We start from the raw sequence: 15,859 nt of genomic DNA, 5'->3' as shown, positions 1-15,859 counted from the left end.
TCTCTGTCTCTTCTCCTCTCTGTATATCTGCCTTTCCAATAAAAATAAATAAAATCTTAAAAAAATAAAGAAAATGAAAAGATAAATTGAGAACCTAAAATGATGTGGAAATGACAAGGAAGGCATATGACAACATGTATAAACAATACCTATATGAATATGCTTGCACTTAGTACTTCAAAAAATATATGAAGAAATGGAATAAATGGCAATTTAATTACTAAGCTACATTTTTTTTTAATTTCTAGTGATGTGACTGTGTAAGTATGTGTTTCTGTGTATGGGGATGTATACTTGTAACACCTCTCAGGTTAAAGATTTTTTTCTACTTAAAATATTTCATTTATATATGCCAAATAAAAATCCACCTTACCATCTTCCTTGTGATCAAATAGACACTGAGTGGATGAGTGCTCTATGAACATGAAGTCTTTGAAGAACAGTGCAAAAAATCACCTTTCCATCCTGTGCTCACTTTATCTTTTGCATTTATAACATCACAAAAATAAATCCTAGATGGTTTGTTAGAGGGCTTCAGGGACCAACAAAACTAAAAGCCCTTTCCAGTGCCCCACTATGGGGCTAGTCCTTAGTTCACCAAAACACCTTGGCTTCTCCTCCATACTGATCAGAAAATGACAGGCCTGCATTCTGTCCTTTAGCTCTCAATGTCCAGGGCTCAGTTTACATGGAGCTACTTACCTGCCCTCTCTAGCCAATGGTGTGGATGGTACTATGTCAAATAATTCTATTAATTTAACCAAACAGGACTGTATGCCAGGTAACAAAATGAACAATTCCATACTATTACTAGTGATCCACCAAATCTTCCCAATATACTTTCTTCAAAAAGTTGTGGGTTTTGTTTTTAAATCTAGACCTAGATTTTGGTGTGACACTGAGTTGCTGTATTTCTGGTAAAACTGAAGCACATTTCATTTCTGCTCCTGTCTTAGAGGTATTAGGAATGAAAGACGGACACTCCTTCTAGTCTTCCAGAAACACTGAGAAGTGATCACTTATACCTGTCAGGGGTCTGTCATGCCTCATGTAGGTTCATTTAACAGGCATTCTGCACAAGAAAAGAGTTCATCACACCCTTCACTACCTTTCCCATTAGCCTTTGAAGTATTCTGCTCTTGCGTTATTAACAGTCTTGATCTATGAACAATGCTTTATGGGTCAGACTTGATTCTCTAGAGCCTTAACAGAGTGATATGATAGATTCAATTCATATTTGAATGTGATGTCCTGACAAAAAACTTTTACCTTTTCCACCTCAGTAAATGCTCACATCTTTATTACAGTTGTTCTGGTCAAAACTACGCATCGAGCAGAGTCTTCTTTTCTCTGGACTCGATCCCTTCTCACCTCTTAGTCGGCCACACCCAGGCTCTAGCCATCAGCTCTTTCCTGGATTCTTTCAACAATCTTCTAAGTACTACATATTTTCACCTTTTTCCCCATAAATTTGCAATCTAGCTTGACTTGCTCCACTTCACTCATGATAAAAACTAAAGCTTTGCAATGGCATATAACCCTTGCCTTCTCAGGACTCAACTCTCTCACCATTCTCCTGATTCCTCTTGGCTCAGCCATGCTGGTTTCCACAAAACATTATGTCCCTCTGGAAGTTTGTTCACACGTTTCCCCAACGATGGAGTGTTTTTCTTTTTTCTATCTAACCTTCAAATGTGACTTTATCAATGAGCCATCACTAAGCAGATTATATATGATCAGGGAGTCAAAGAACCTACCATCTGGCCTCCCCATCTCTCTTCCTTTTTGTTGGGTGCTTCTATGGTAATTATTATGAACTAACAGGACCTAGAGTCATATTTGCCTGTTACGTTTATGGGGCCCTAGATCCACTAGAAGGCATGCTCTGAAACGGGAAGGACTCTGTCTTTTTTTTTTTTTTTTAACCAACTGCTTTAGGCTCAGTGTTTCTGAAAATACTGATTTCAAACAGCACATTTTCAGATTTCTTTCTTAAAGGCTGTCAAATCCAGTCTTATGTTACTTCTCTTAGTTACACAATCTCTTTGTGAACACTCCTTTTTCAATGCTCGTCATCTTGTCAATCAAATCTACCATAAAAACAGTACAAAATTCCTGCTCCACTAAAAGGTTAATCTCCAAGAGAAAGCTGCCTTAGCTGCTCAGGCTGCACCAACAAAATACTATAAATGGGGTAGCTGCTCTTATGTTATTCCTACCTTTGTCTACGTGTCTGAACTCATATTTTCAGCCAAGAAATTGGAATAAATTCAGTCAGGTACCACCCTCAACCTCACCCCACAGCATAATCACACCAGGTATTAAACGTCAGCATATGAATTTTAAGAGGACTCAAACATTCAGGCCTGACCTAGAATACAGGAGCATAATAAATGTGCTTAATCCTTAATAATGACTCCATATATGTATGTTGATATATAATAGATGACTACCGACACCATATCATTTGTCATTCTGTGAAATCTCTTAGCACTGTATAGAGTTAAATATAATATTCTTTCTGAATCCTTAAGCTCAAGAAAATCTGAGGCTTCAAACATTGACTCTACTCCCAAAACTGTTTTCTACCACTTTCTTTCCCACCATATATCATTTACATATTATTCCTACAATTATTTTATATAATTGAAAAAAATCATATTTATTTCCATGTATTTAAAGTCAGAGATAGAGAATCAAAGTGATATTTCATCTGCTGGCACACACTCACAAATCCCCACAGCCAAGGCTGATCTATACAGATGCAAGGAGCTAGAAAGTCATCTGAGTATCCCACATGAATGACAGGGACCAAGCACTCAAGCCATTCCTTGTGCCTCCTTGGCTGCACATTAACAAGAAACTAGAGCAGAACGAAAGAAGGACTTAACAGAAACGCTTCAATTTGGGATACAGATATCCTGATTTTTAAGGTGATGTAAAGCAATAAAAATGCAAAATTTACAAAAAATTTACAAAATAAAGACCTTAACCTTATGAAATTTATAGTACTGTGTAGAAGGTGGGATAGAAACACAGAAATGGAATATCAGAGATAAATGAATGTTTTAAGGAAATGTTTTAAGGAATGTTTTAAGGAAAATACAAAATTAGGGAAACAGTATTAAAAATTATCTTGAACAAGGTAAAAATAATGTTTTGCACGAGGTAGGGAAATAGAAAGAGCAATGCAAACGTGAGGCCTGCAGACAAGTGTGGCTTCATGAATGGACAGCTAAGATATTAGTGTCTTGGTGCTTTATTACACATAGCTAGCAATAAACACCCTCTTCAAAGGATCTTCCTTAGTAAATGAGAGCCAACTGACTTAGAGACTATATCTGGTCACCCTTCTTTTCTTTCAGTTGTCTAAAGCCAATAATCAAATAGCAATGGCCTGAGGATACAAAGGCCAACCTCTGCTGAGAGGTCACCCATGCTCCGAAGTCACCCTAACCCCTTCCCATCAGCATTGCTTGCACTTGAGTCTGACTCTGCATCCTTGTCTGGAGAATTTATCTCATGAGTTGGAAAAAGAACATTTCAGTCATAGAATATGGTGCATACAAACTCATATAGATGGAATATACTGGCTCTATTCAAAAAGCAAACAGGCTAGCATGGGTGAAGTGTCAGCAGAGTGTGGTAAGAAATGACATCCAAAAGGTCACCTGACTGAACATCTCGGCTTGTTTGTCTGGCCTCTCTAGCTACCCACCCCAATGGTATACCATTCTGTGATTTAGAAAAAAAAAATTATTCTGATTTTAAAGCCTGAGCTCAAAGACTGAAGGAAAGACAGAGATACCTTCCATCTACTGGCTCTCTCCAAATGGCTGCAATGGCCAGAGCTGAGCCCATTGGAAGCCAGGTGTCAGAGGCATCTTCCTGGTTTTCCACAAGGCTGCAGGGCCCCAAGGACATGAGCCATTGTCTGCTGTTTTCTCAGGTACATTAGCAGGGAGCAGATGGGGGCTAATTCTGTCAAGTTAAACTGCAGAACCACCTGGAAAGTGCACAATCCTGGAGTGAGAGACCTGGGAGAGAAATAGTGGGTTCCCCCCTCTTGGGTTACCACTCTCACAGGAGGGCACGAAAACTAGGAGAGGGGCTGGGGTGGCTAGACAGAGAGGCACCCAATAACAACATCCGTGAGGGCTGAATAGATGAAACTAAGCTTCAATGCCAATTGCCATGTACGAGAACCAAGGGGGATGTGGGACAGACTGGACTAATCTACTACACATACTGGCAAACCAGGGTAGGGGACGGGCCTGGTGGGGGTTATTGTGGGTCGCTCTCACCAGGCTGCAGCTCCCACTGATTTAGGTGAGGGCTGAGTATGTGCTGTGCAGAACCAGTCTGGACTGCAACATCCATTGGTTCCAGTGGAAGCCGGGGCTGAAAACAGAACCAACCCAGCAATTGCAACCACCAGCTGATGGGGCGATGGACTGTGCTGGGCCCTGTACTTGCTGGTGCATACAAGAATCTGGCTTGGGAAGACCTCAGACAAAGTTTCTTTGGGGATCTCCCCAATTGAAATGCCAGACTCAGAACCCTAACCATGAAAGGACAGAAGATGGAACAGGTTAATCAACCACCTCAGCTATAGGTTGGCAACAAAATACTGGGCAAATAGACACTATGATGGACAATGTCAATCAATGGCTTTTTCAACGACCTCATCATGTTTGGAGAGGTGAGACTGGCAGCGATTCATAACTGGTGAACTATCGAAACCACTTGAGCATGCCCCACATGCGGGACTTGGGGTGGGTGGGAAACCAGGTGGGGCTTCTCCCTCAATATTCCCCCTTACCTCAGACACATGAAGAAAACAATATGGAGATGATCATCTTGCCCACTTTCATGTAGCCCTTGAACCTTTTAACCCAAATTAACTATGTAAAGATTGTCAAAATAAATTTTAAAAAGTGGAAAAAAAAAAAAAGAAAAGAAAGCAGCCACAACAGGAACCAGCACCAATATGGGATGCAGGCACCACCAGGACTGTGCTATAGCACTGGTCCCTAATTTGTGTAAGAGCAATGGCTGTGTCTTACTCCTCCAGACAGCTTTGCTGTCTGTATTTTTGGGCTATTCAATACAAATTTACTGAATTTACTCTTTTAGAAAATACAAAGTAGAGGCATCTTTGCACCTATTGATGTTTTTCAGCCAGCTATGTAAACAATGTTTCCTTAAACACTTCAGAGTATCTTTAGTTCCCATTTGTAAAATTTAAAAAGAAACACAATTAAATATGCATAGAAATATGCTTGATATCATGGGAAATAGAGTAATTGAATAACTTGATGATGTGTTTTACAAAGGATAAAAATATCACCCAAATGACTGTGCATACATGGTTCATAGACTGTCACAATGCTGAAAATAAACTCTGCATTTTCCCAATTACAAGCTTGTTCTTTTTCTGCCCAGCTTCTTAAAAAAAAACTACTAGATTTTATTGCATCTCTTAATCATTTCAACCTCATGATGCAATGAAGTAAAATATAAATATTTAATTAATTATGTCTTTATTTTGCAGTTATAAGGATGGATACTTATTATAAATATTTCAGATAAACTGTCTATATAAACTCACAGTTTCAAGTGTTTTTGGATAAAAATAATTTCCTTACCCACATACACAATAAAAATATTTCCAAAAGCAAAAACTCTCTTCTGTGGGTGAATTTGTCTGTACTAAGGTAGGTTGCCTGCCAAGCATAAAATGAATCATTAAATATTAATAACTATCAATTTCCTGTATAGCTGTCCTGAAAACATTTACCACAGCTAATAAGCTCAGTGCTATTACAAATGAGTCATTCTCAGCTTCTGGTATTGGACTAGGTCCCTCAACTAAGAACATGCCACCCTTTCTTTTAGCAAAGCCTTATTCTGGACCGAAAATTGGAAGCGTTTAATACTGCCTGCACTTTCTGTGAGGCATTGACTTAGCAATGGTATCTTATTCATCTACCATGCCAACCCTCATTTATATACTGAAACTGTATTTTCTCTTTATAAAATGTTAAATTTCATTGTTGTCTCTCTCATTATTAACATCATACTTCAAGAGTTTTCTGTGACTGTTATAGAAAAATGGCCACAAACTTGGAGGCTCAAAAAACCAGCAATTTATTCAGATGTGAAGGCCAAAAGTCTACAGTTTCACTGATTAGAACAATTCATCAAAAATAATGGGGCTCTATGAAAGCGTATGTTCCTTATCTCCTCCAGTTTTCTATAGTTCCACCTCTTCTTGGTTTGTTGCTACATCTCTCCTTGTAGCAACTTCATATCGCCTCCTCTTTGGTGTGCTAAAATGCTCTTGCTCCTCTCATGAATTTACATTTAGAGACCACCAAGACAACATGGAATAAACTTCATCTTTGTTCTCACTTACATGAGCACTTGAAAGCTTAAAAGATTAACCTCATACAAGTAGACTACAGTAACGGTTACTGGTCTTCTATGGACTTTCAGTGTCAAGAACATGAACTATCCTATGACTCAAACAAAAAGTTAAACCAGCCAAATTTCCACTTCTTACATAAAAATGATCCTAGAGGTATATTTCCTGCTATTTATCAGCTGAGCTCATTTCCTTTAAAAATAGAGAACTTCCTGTGTCTATCTATTTTCAAGAAGAAAAAACCTCACACAATCCCATTTGCAGGACTGACAAGATAATTTCCAGAGCTCAGGGCAAAACAAAAATTATTAAGACTTCTAAGACAATGACAGCAAGGCATGAGACTAAGCAAAGATTTTTCTAAGTTTAGGACCCTGTGGATACTGAGACTGTGTATCCACAAATCAGTTCTGCCCCAACTGTATTGCTGAATTCTCCATATTCTCCATGGTCAGTATGGATTGTTGAGTACAGCCTTTTGCAGTTTGACACACAACAATGTTAACAATACCAGCATTGCTATCATTGTCCCTTAAAACGCACTTATTGACCACTGAGAGCATTTATTCAGCCAATCACTGGGAAATACGTTGAAAAATTAAATGTTCTCGGGCCCGGCGCGGTGGCGCAAGTGGTTAAAGGTCCTCGCCTTGCACGCCCAGGATCCCATATGGGCGCAGGTTCTAATCCCGGCAGCCCCGCTTCCCTTCCAGTTCCCTGCCTGTGGCCTGGGAAAGCAGTCAAGGATGGCCCAAAGCTTTGGGACCCTGCACCCGCGTGGGAGACCTGGAAGAGGCTACTGGCTTCGGATCTGCATAGCATCGGCCCGTTGCGCTCACTTGGGGAGTGAATCATCGGACGGAAGACCTTCCTCTCTGTCTCTCCTCTCTGTATATCCGCCTTTCCAATAAAAAAATAATAAAAATGAATCTTTAAAAAAAAAAAAAGAAAAATTAAATGTTCTCACTTATTTCACCTGGCAGGCATCATAAATTCAACTTGAACTAGTTCTGAAAACAAGGGGAAATTTCATATTAATATAATTAGGAAAATCTAAGGAGGAGTTTGGGATCAGAAATGAGTAAGTTCTCTAATGTGAGTTCTCGGAAGCCTCTTAACTTGGCTTCTTTCAGTCTTCTGACCCTGTCCAATCTGCAGTACAATGGCTTTTACAGTTCTAAGTTTGATAGCCACATGTCACAATATCTAAAGAAAAACCATTCTTTCAGTAATTTTCCCCTAATGATGAGGGATAGCCCCCCGGCAAATGTTCTTGAAGCTTCATATAAAAACATTTACTCATCCTTGAGCTAACATTCTGTTGCACGGAAATTTCTATGTACAGACAAGTGTGAGCCTTACTTTTCAATTGATGGTAAGGAGAGTGAGGGTTGATATGAGCTAAATACACTAGGGAACACAGTCTTCAAAAAATATTAAAATATAAACAGCAAAGTACACTCATATGAGTAGGGAGATAAAATCTAGGAAATAAAGAATTTTCATGAAACATCTTATTTTAGGTGTTAAATATGAGCTCTCATAGCAATTGCTAGTTATAACTATGATAACTAAAAAACAGAATTCAAAATCATTTACTGAAATCACTTTAAACTGTACATTAAAAATTATTCTTTATATTAAAATGAAATTACCAATTAGGAACAGCAAAGTGCTACATATTTGTTACAAAAAAAAAAAGATATCACATGGGCCCGGTGCCATGGCTTAGTAGCTAAAGTCCTCGCTTTGAACACACCAGGATCCCATATGGGAGCAGGTTCTAATCCCAGCAGCTCCACTTCCCATCCAGCTCACTGCTTGTGGCCTGGAAAAGCAGTCGAGGACGGCCAAGGCTTTGGGCCTCTGCACCCTTGTGGGAGACCGGGAAAAAGTTCCTGGCTCCTGGCTTCAGATTGGCATAGCATCGGCCATTGGGGTCACCTGGGGAGTGAATCATCAGATGGAAGATCTTTCTCTCTGTCTCTCCTGCTCTCTGTGTATCTGACTTTCCAATAAAAATAAAATAAACCTTCAAACAAAACAAAAAAGATATCACAGAATAGGATTAAGACAACTAACCCAATGGACGTATGGAACTATACCGCAAGTTTTGGGTTCACGTGCCAAACTCAAGAAAACTGTCAAAATACGAGTAAAGCTGCGCTGCCCTTGATTTTATAAACATTAATTCATATAATCTTCATTTTTATGCTAAACATAATGTTATAATTAAATGAACATAATGGAGGATAAAAGCTTTATTACAAATAATTTTTGATGAAATCTTTATGCTGAAATTAAAAGAAGCTAATATATTCCCTGTAGGATCAAATGTCTGCTATCTTAGTAAACACTGAATAATACTTCAATGATATGCCCTATGAGAAATAAGGGAAACATTCACCTGTCATTTATTTTATGTTACTTGAAGTCCACTTTATATTTGATGATAAGTATTTATTAGCCGAAGTGTACTGAGAAAGTCTCAAAACATGTACAGAAATAAAATATATCATCTTATTGATGACTATGCCTGCACTTGTAGCTATCATGAAAATTTAAGAGGCAAATGACAACTTACGCTTGGTGACAATAATGCATAGTTATGGTTGCATTAAACACTTCAGTTTTGCCCGAGAGAAGCACCAGAAGGATCACGCTGTTTATCAGAATAGAACATTATTCATTTGTAATATGTGTTTTATGTTTTTTCTCTCCTTTATTTTTCACATTCAGAATCATTCTTTTTATGCCATAAAGAAATAAAACATTTGAGTTATGACATAGATAATAAAACCCAGGAGCACATATTTTACTTGGAAAAAAATTACCAGGAGAAACATTAGGCAAAATGGCATGGTCTTTTGAAAATAATTTATGAAAAATAAACATGTAAGTGTTCGTTACAAAACTGACAACCAATATCTCAAGGAATAGATCCTAAACACATTTCCATATATGAAACATACGTGTTGATGCTAATACTGTGAAGCCACAAGAAAACATCTGTCTTCAAAGCCATTTTCTGAGTATTTGAGAGTAAGTATGAATTTCTGCAGACAATAGAAGCAATACATTTATTTCAGAAGATCTTTATAAGGTAAGAAAATACCATCAATGCAATTCCAGGAATATTACTTGCAACAGTTTTTCCTTAGATTTAATAAAAAGTTCCTTGACAAATCAATGTGCATGGGGAAGTTAAGCATTTGTAAAATCATCCACGTTTCTTCACTGAGTACTCAAAAAGCTACGTTCTATTTTCACACACTTTACTATGCTTCATATATTGTGTTTTTTGTTGCCATCAAGGCAGTTTAAGAAGCAGTCTATCGTTTTCCTATGCTGTTTACCCATATGGATAACATTTTTCTTGTTCTGATGCATTATAAGGGAACTATAATCTAGTCAGGCTGTATGTCATCCACAGGCGCTCTAGAATCCGGGTTACAGAACATGTATATAACATGATGAAAGAAAAAGACCATCATTTTTCCCATGATTTCCTTAAAGATGAATATGGCAAAACAGTTAGACAAAATCTAGCTATATATTTTGGAGGTAAGGGAGATCAGAGCAACGTGCCTTCTCCAACAGGCTCTCCAGGGTTGTGTCATTGACATCTGGGTTCACCTTGTGCCTAAGACAGCGGGAGCAGATTTTTGTTTTTCAAAAGATTGATCCAAAAAGTAGAAGGCAAAATGGCTAAAATAAAGAGGAGATAAAGTATTTTGCTAACAAAACATGTCCCACATAAACTATTTGCCCAAGTCTGGGAAAGGAATGGGAGTTTCACAGGCTATGACCTAACCAAGTCTCTGCTTAGATTAGCAGAGGCGGCAAAGACAGAGAAAAGGAGGAAAGCAGGGCCTATGGTGTACAGACTAAAGCTAGTCCGTACATGTCATGCATGAACATTTAGAAAAGATTTATTTAATAAACTGTACGTTCACTTGTGGTAAGAGGGGCTGAGAAGAAGCACATCAAAATTGACATCAAGAAGAGCAGCAACTAACACCTGAAGACTGAAAGGTGACAACCAGTAAGCTACTTAATAGCTCTATGAACCAGCCACTTTGTATTAAAAACTGGCTTACATGCCCTGTTGCCTTCAAAAATTACACAGGTTTAGAAGTTCATTTGGGGGCAATATACCAAATCCATAATAATGAATAAAAAAGAGATTTCATACAGCTTGGAAAGTGTTGATGAAGATCTTCAGAAAACTTAATGTCATATTATTCCCATGCATAATTTTAGTCATTTTTAAAAATAGTATACTGTCAAATGGAGTCAACATGACATTGGCTAATTGTGCTATTCTGAAAGTTTCAATTTTTTCATATCTAAAGGAGGTAATATCTATATCTCCTGGCAAAGATTTACTCAGAATCAACTTTTCAGGCAACAGTGTAATAGTTGAATTATTCAAAAAAACTATCAGGATTTAACTATTACCAAGAAAATTGAGAGAGGGCTTCTTAATCTCAGTATTGCTAACACATTGGGTAAGAATTTTAGTCATTGTGATTATGCTATGGATTTATAAGATCTAGCCTCTACCCACTAGATACCAGCAGTATATCCTATGAATTACAAAATAAGAACAACAACAAAAAAAGGAAATTGGGGGGAAAAATCACTCATTGGGAATTAAAGAATTAGAGACATTTGTAACATCCATCTGAATTTAAAATTTCACAATTCTTGGATCAGACTGTGAACAATGAGGGAAGCCTATAAATTGCAATGTGAATTATCAAAGTTATATTCACTCAACAGTCTTTATGTTTAACATTTAGACAAGACATTGTAAAGACTGAAGATGAATGAGGAATTATGCCTCTCCCTAGGAGTGAAAATCAACTATACAGATAGACATTGTGTTCAATATTCTACTGAGCAAAGGAATCTTGGGGTTGGAAAGTTAGAGCTGCAGTAGCACGTTGTAAATAAGTTCGGAAAAGCAGCAGCAGTTTTGTGGTACAATGTTATGAAGCCAGTAGGCAATTCAAGAAAACCCTGTCACAGATTAGGTTAAGGAAAGCTATTACTTGTACTAATGTGGTTTAAATGTACATTATTAGAAACATAAAATTTTATACTTTAAAGGACCTTAGAGACCACCTAACATCACCGCCCTCATTTTACAGGCAAAGAAATTGAATTTTTTCTCATCCCTTGTACATACAGTAAAATGTAACAGAAATAAGAAATAAAAACCTAAATCAATGCCAAGAGCAGCAGGAGGTTACTTAATTTATACATTAAATTTTAAATGAAATAACACAAACTATGACCTTCTGCTAAATTAGGAAGAGCTGCCTATACTACATGCTAGGATCCTGCACACAGCCTCATGTGGAATTCTATCTGGGAAGTTCAGTTGGGGTGAAGAATTTCTTTATTTCTGAGTATGGTTTTTAAAAATGACCTACAATAGGGCCCGGCGCGGTGGCGCAAGTGGTTAAAGGTCCTCGCCTTGCACGCCCGGGATCCCATATGGGCGCCGGTTCTAATCCCGGCAGCCCCGCTTCCCTTCCAGCTCCCTGCCTGTGGTCTGGGAAAGCAGTCGAGGACGGCCCAAAGCTTTGGGACCCTGCACCCGCGTGGGAGACCTGGAAGAGGCTCCTGGCTTCGGACTGGCATAGTATCGGCCGTTGCGCTCACTTGGGGAGTGAATCATCGGACGGAAGATCTTCCTCTCTGTCTCTCCTCTCTGTATATCCGCCTTTCCAATAAAAAAATAATAAAAATAAATCTTTAAAAAAAAAATGACCTACAATAAATATGCATGCACCCAAAGGCACTCATTTCATAGTCTCAGTCCTAGCCCTAAATTGTTTACTGTACATTTATTATTTTTTATTGATTACATTGCATTATGTGACACAGTTTGATAGGCACTGGGATTCCCCGCACCCCTTCTCAGCCCCACCCCTCTTGGTGGATTCCTCCACCTTGCTGCATAACTACAGTTCAAATCCAGTCATGATTCCTTCATTGCAAGCATCTACCAAGTTTCAAGTCCAGAGTCTTATTGTCCAGATCAATTCAATGGTTTCTTGGGGAGACCATCTCTGGTCTGAAGGTAGAGCCGGCAGAGTATCATCCCGATCAATTAAAAGCCCGACATAACATCAGTAACATTTTATAACCTTATGGAATTAGTTGACATGGTATTGAGTAACCAATATGTTAAAAGAGAGAAAAAAAAGAATGCAAGTTCTGAACCACATCCTGTGACTACATTTATTTTCAAACAAGAAATTGTAATTAAAGTTTTATAAATTTGAGCTACCTAATAACATTCAAAGGAAATACACAAATGCATATAGGGACTGAGTGTGCAGTACAAATGTTAGAAGACAACAACTGTAAAACAATTGTTACAATATAGCCTACTTTGCATAACCTAATACACTTTTTTTACTTCTTTTTATTATTATCATATTATGATACCATTCCATAAGCCCTGGGATTTCCCTTATCCGCTCCAGACATCCCTTCCTTCTCACTGAGTTCCCTATATGATTACTATCATATAATTCTTCATACATAGTCATATATCCATCATTTTGGGCATGAACAGTGACAGAGTCCAGCATCCTATTGTCAAGATATAGTAAACATTTTGGGCCTGGCGTGAGAGCATAGTGGCTAAAGTCCTCGCCTTGCATGCGCCAGGATCTCATAAGGGGACCAGTTCTAATCCAGGAGGCCCCGCTTCCCTTCTAGCTCACTGCTTGTGGCCTGGAAAAGCAGTCAAGGACAGCCCAAAGCCTTGGGACCCTACACCTGCATGGGAGACCCAGAAGAGCTCCTGGCTCCTGACTTCGGATTGGCTCAGCTCCAGTCATCACGGCCGCGTGGGGAGTGAACCATTGGATGGAAGATCTTCCTCTCTGTCTCTTCTCCTCTCTGTATATCTGCCTTTCCAATAAAAATAAATACAATCTTTAAAAAAGAAGATATAGTAAATATTTTCATTGGGAGCCCCTCTTTGTCTGAAAGTAAAGATGCAAACTGCATTGTATCCTCACATCCTGATATGACAGTCTCTATTACAGTTACTATACATCCCCTTAAATGAATAGCCATATACAACATCAACAACAGGAAGAAAAATAGAAATTTACAATGCCATGAAGTCAAATATCAAGCTGTTGGATATGATAATCTCCATTACACAGTTACTATACATCCCCTTAAATGAAAAGCCACAAAACAAAATAAAAAAAACAGGAAGAAAAAAGAAATTAACAATACCATGAAGTTAAATAACATGCTATTGAATGACTAATGTGTCACTGAAGAAATGAAAAAGAAAATCAAGAGCCTTCTTAGAAGAAAATGATGCTGCTGTATGATCTATGAGTCAGTGAAGAATTTAATCAGAAGAAAGTATTTTGAAGAGATACAGTTTCCCCTGGTCTTTGTTGGTGAAATGTACATCCTGTAGGCAACAAATAGATCGATTTTGTTTTTCAATCCAGTCTACTAATCTATGACGTTTGATTGATGAGCTTAAGCCATTTACATTCAGGGTTAATATGAATGGGTGGTAATTTGGTACTGTCATTTTAGCAATGGGTTGTTCATTGCTTTAGTCTTATGTTATTATTTTACTGGGATGTTGTTCACATTTGCCTTTTGTTTTGGTGGGCACTATTCCTTTTCTCTTTCAAGAAAATATCTTTAAGTATCATTTGTAGGGCAGGTTTGGAAGAGGCATATTCTTTTAACTTTTCTTGACTGTGGAACATTTTATTTCATTTTCAATGACAAAGGAAAGTTTTGCTAGGTACATTATCCTGGACTGACAATTTGTTTTGTTTTGTTTTGTTTTTGCTTTTAGAATCTTGACTTTAGTGCTCCATTCTCTTCTGGCCTATAGAGTTTCCTGTGAGTTTAATCTTGTTATGGCCATACCATCCTGAATGCACCCAATCTCATCTAATACTCTTTTTGCTTTCTTTTCTTTTCTTTTCTTTTCTTTTTCATTTCGTTTGATGACACAGTTTCATAGGCTCTGCGATTCCCCCAACCTCTCCCATTACCCCCCCCCCTTGGTGGATTCCTCCACCTTGTTGCAGTAGTACAGTTCAAATCCAGTCACGATTCCTTCATTGCAAGCATGTACCATGCATAGAGTCCAGCATCTTATTGTCCACATAAATTCAATGGTTTCTTGATGAGACCATCCCTGGTCTGAAAGTAGAGCTGGCAGAATATCATCCCGCCCAGTGCAAAGCCACAACATAACATCAACAACAATTTACAACATTATGGAATTATTTGACATGGTATTGAGTGACCAATATGTTAGAAAATGCAAGTTCTTAACCACATCCTCTGACAACTTCATTGACTTTTGGATATTTGAAGTTAGATCAAATAGAAAGAGACCAATAAGAAAAGCTTAGAACAGACAGGAAATGGTCCGCTTGGACTCACATATACCTTACTAGGTAGGACACAAAGATTAGTTACTCCTCACTAAGGTATTGAAGATTTCTCTGCACACCCCTCCTAAAACTGTTCTGCACCTCATTTGTTAACATATGCCTTGTTAGAGCTATAAGCCAGTTTGGACTATCCTAAAATTTGCCAAGTTCAGTAAAAATTATGCTTCAAAACTATAAACTGCTAAATATAAAAATGCAAATAGACACAAGACAGCTGAATAGTACCCTATAGCCATTTTAACGTGTATAGCAGCCAGTTGTGTATAAACTAAAATTTAAAAGTCAATGAACTAATACTCTCTTAACATAACGTTTTCCACAATTCTGAAGAAATATATCAGGGAGCCCCTCAGAAATGCATTTCTTAATTTTAAAAGTACATAATAGAGACATTGAGGCATTAAGAAAAAGAACTGGGAGGAGATGCAATCTTGGTTCTTTCTTTACTCAGAGGACTATAAATTCTCATTAATTGCTATAATTTTGACACTGAAAACCTAAAAAAGAAAGAGGCAATTCTTGGTTTTGAATCTCTAAATCCTACTATAGCAAGTAGGTCTTCTCCCATTACTAATACATAGTAATTCTAGGGGATTTCCAAGAGCTGTAGTTTAGAATGGGCTATTATCCAATAAGATTTGCAATTTTAGCCCAAATTCTGCTATATATGCTAGCATTTTTTATCAATGCATGAACACACTCCCATGCATAATCATTCAGTGAAATTTTGACGATGCTCAGCTTCTTGTGTTATGTATCCCAAAAAGGGCTTGCATGGAAGAGATAAGACAAATGCAAAATTTCCACCATCATAGGTAGTCAACTATAGGTAAAACATAAAAAAAATTACCTTAACTAGAAACAATGTTGTAGACCCATTTATACAAGAGAAACATTTAAGAATGTAGAGAAATCAGGACAGATGAAAGCTTTTCAAAATTTATGCAAGGAACGACGAATG

This window comes from Ochotona curzoniae, unplaced genomic scaffold, assembly GCF_017591425.1.
Source record: "Ochotona curzoniae isolate NIBS_2020 unplaced genomic scaffold, NIBS_Ocur_1.0 contig_2210, whole genome shotgun sequence".
Classification (NCBI taxonomy): domain Eukaryota; kingdom Metazoa; phylum Chordata; class Mammalia; order Lagomorpha; family Ochotonidae; genus Ochotona; species Ochotona curzoniae.
Note: the sequence above shows the minus strand (reverse complement) of the source record.